The 3,977-nt window shown below is 32.3% G+C and overlaps 1 pseudogene; it reads right to left on the reverse strand.

The window, feature by feature from the left end:
- Positions 1-419: 419 nt before the first annotated feature.
- LOC111739622 lies at positions 420-538 on the reverse strand (annotated as a pseudogene).
- Between the last annotated feature and the right edge of the window lie 3,439 nt (positions 539-3,977).

Raw genomic sequence — 3,977 nt, forward strand, 5'->3', positions numbered from 1 at the left:
TTGCAATATATATACAGTCATACAAAGAATATGGTACTCTTGGAAACAGTCCCAAATATTATCAGAACACAATAAATGCTCATATAGATGCCAAATGAAGTAAAAATTTCAAAGCCTGGAATGTTTTGACAAATGTTTATCCTCCTTTGTACAATCTAGAAAATTTATTAAGTAGATTTGCACACAATACAAATAAGTATTCTATCCTTGGGAGATAAAAAGTTTTGAGAGTGTTATGTACAGGGTAGACCCTCAAATATCTGCTAACTGGAGGAGCTCTTATTTTTCTATGTTATCTGCCTCTGTTTGCTAAGCTCTATCATATTTTTAATCTTATACAGTTAAAGATAGAGAAATGTTACTAAAATATTTTTGAGGCAAATATGCAGAATCACAAAAACCACCATATATATATTTTATATCTATAGCATCTGGTCTTCCTAGGTGGTCTCCCATCCAAGTACTAACCAGGCCTGAGCCTGCTTAGCTTCCGAGATCAGACAGAATTGGGTGTATTCAGGGTGCCATGGCTGTAGACTAAAAAAAAACCACTGTATATTTAAAGCCTTTATCTGGGGAAATGGCAACTGTGAATTAGTGGTTGGATCATATAGGTATTCCAAATAGCATTTTTAGAAATTCATTTAGCACTAAATTATATTCTCACTCATCAGACAATTAGAACATAGCATACATGTGGAGGAGTGGGGAAGAAATTATCTATCAAGCATATCTCAAGGCAGTTGGCAAATGTTCAGATCTTGGAGGAACCTAGTTAGCACCCTGTTATAACTATTGCAAAAGTAATTTTCTTTCTGAAATGGAAAATTAATGTAATGTTCCTGAAGGGAAACATTTAATAATAATTAAGTCAAGGCATAAGGCACTTGATTCCCTTCTGTGACCATAGTCCCAATATATTAGTAACCCTGCAGCTCTACTCGTAACTAGATTGTGGTTCAGAGACTAAATCATTCAACCGTAAAGTTCTGGTACTCTCCTTTCGCCTGTTTCATATGAAAATCAGAATTGAATTGACGAATATTGCTGAAAAGTCTAATAAACTTGTTTTTCCAAATTTTTAAAATCAAAACTATGTAAAAGTCTACTAACTTTATACCAAAAGAAAAAAGTCACTTTAATGAGTTATGTTAAGACCAAATTCTGGTTAATATATTTCAACTTATTTAGGCCATCATAATGAATTAGACATCTAAAACAGAGAAAGAGAATTTACATTTTATATGAATATTGTTTTGCAAGAAAATACTACATCAATAACAAAGGAAACAACTATTAGACATTCAGAAAATTCTATTCCATCATTATAAAACCATCAGTAGAAATATCACTTAATGGAACTTAATAGAACAAATAGCACTTAATAGAAGAGTAGATATGTTTCAACAGGTTAAAGGTTACATCTTAACAATTTTCTTTTGTAATTTTTTCCTTAATTTGTTACATTTTGAGCTCTGGTTCTATTTAACTCCACATGCTTAACTCAATTGTGGAATCTTCAAATCATCTATTCCAACTTAATACCTATGAAGCAGTCTCTTCCACAGCATTCTTGACAAGCAGTCTTTCAGTATGAAATATTTTCACAGAGAAGCCAAACAACGATTCTACTTCCTTATGTTACAGGATATGTCACTGTTTGACAATTTAAACTTGTACCAAATTTTCCTACCAGAAATCGTGGTTCTACTTGACAGAGCTGATTCCACTTATGCAACATAGCCCTTCAAATATTTTTCAGCAATGTTCATGGCATGAGAATATTTGTCTTTTAGAAAGATTGCTTTGGCTGCAGAGTGTAATAAACTGAAAGGGCATAAAACTGAAAGAAATCCAGAAAGAAACTAAAGTGACATATTATAAGAAAGGGACAAAGGGAACAACTGGTTTCACATTCCCAAGGTGTCCAGTTCATATCACTGTGAATTTGATATGGTTGAGACGATAATTAAACTAGCTAACCATTTTGGAAACAATTTAAAATTACTACCCTACTACACACAAAACACACCAAAATAAACTGGAGATGAATTAAAGATTTAAAAATAAAAATGAAAAATTAACATACTAGAAAAATTATAGGATGATTTTAGAAAAGTCTTGAAATGAGAAAGCCTATTCTTAGTATTATATCAAACCCAAAAATACATATAAGAAAAGATTATAAAATTTAATCATTTTGCAAGTATGAGTCTCAGTCTCCAAAACTGAGTATGTAGTCAATAGCGTTATTACCTTAAATTAATCTAATTTTAACCTCCTAACAGATGGTCAGGAAATTCCAACCTTGTTATACTTGACGCCCTTTTGTCTTCCTCAAGGTGGCACCAAAATCAGAGAGGCTTATATAGTTCTTATGCAATTATGCGTGTTGCAGTGTGGAATGATGCAAATGTAGGTTGATGGAATGCAAATATAAGTGTTTTTAATTTCCAGAGAATTTCTCATGCTGTCATTCTCAATATTTAAGTCCTTGGTTGGTCCTTGAAGTCAGGTAACTCTCTATGGCTTCTGTGTCACACAGGGATTAAGGGAACCAGCCTCCTCTGCCTGGATCTATGATACAACTCTCTTCCCTGGGATCCTGCCACCTCCCCAGTGTACTGCCAGAGGCAGCTCTGAAACTTGTGCACTAAAACTCCACACTAACTCCTGTTTCTCCACTCTGCTCTCCTCGCCCACCTGTCCTCCCTCTTTTTCTGCTATCATGAACTTTGATAGTGAATTTCAAAGTACTCATATTACTAATAATTGCAAAAAGATTGAACATTCCTTCAAGGGCAAGGAAACTATGGTCTTCAAATTCTCTTAGGAAAAAAATATTTGAAGAAAGAGAGAAAAACTAAAAGATTAGTTTTCCGTTTTAAACCGTCTTTACTTTCACATCATAAGTACAACAAATTTTTAAACTTCTTTATGGAAAAAAATCATGGCAAAAAATCCTGAAAAATAAAAAAAATAGGGGGAGGGGAGGGAGGGAAATTACTGCAATTTGTATAACAAACAGGGAAGGAGTTTTTACAAGTTAAAACACAAAAGACAGTATCCTATAGAAAATTTGGCAAAGAACATAAACAAGCAATTTAGAGGAAGAAATACAAACTATCTTTAAATATGAAAAATTGCTAAAAAAATGTAAACTAAAGTAACAATTAACTATCATTTCATACTCATCATATTGGCATTTTTTCTTTTTATGTCAGACCCAATATTGAGGCTAGGACTAAGGTGAAACAAGTTATTTACCTCAAGGAAAAGAAATAATCTTTTAATGAAAATTAATCCAAAAAAATCTATGATGAAAAAAACACCAAAATTTTAAATAGAGGCAGGATCCAGTCTTTCACTAATATGACCTTAATTCTGGCCCTACAAATATTGGTAAATATCAGGAGAAATATCATTCATATGCACTGTAAATGGGCTATAAATTAGTGGAGAATTTGACAATGTACACCATTGAAATATATATAACCCATAACATAAAAATGCCACTTTTAGGAATTTCTCATAATAAAATTACACAAAAAATGAATCAAGGTATCTACCTATTAATGCTCATTTAAACATCGTGTAAAGGGACAAAACATTGAAAAGAATGATAAACAATTATTCAAAAAAATTGTACCATAGCCATTCAACAGAATAATATTTAGCAATTAAAAATGATAGTTATGTTTTTACATAGAAACTTGAGCCATGCTATATAAGTAACTGAAAAAAGCAGCTTTCACTCTTTGTAGGCAAAATAATAGAAAGTTTGCTATATGTATACATCTATCTATCATCTATTTATCTCTATATAAAAATGAAAATTTAGAAAAATGAACTCCAAAGTGTTAACTGTGGATATCTCTGAGAAGGTAGAATCCTGGGTCCATGTTTCTTTCCAACTTTCTGTATTGATGAACTTTCTTCCAATTCCTAGTTATTTCCACCAAACTGGGGGAGGAGGG

Source organism: Pteropus vampyrus, unplaced genomic scaffold (assembly GCF_000151845.1).
Source record: "Pteropus vampyrus isolate Shadow unplaced genomic scaffold, Pvam_2.0 Scaffold2, whole genome shotgun sequence".
Classification (NCBI taxonomy): domain Eukaryota; kingdom Metazoa; phylum Chordata; class Mammalia; order Chiroptera; family Pteropodidae; genus Pteropus; species Pteropus vampyrus.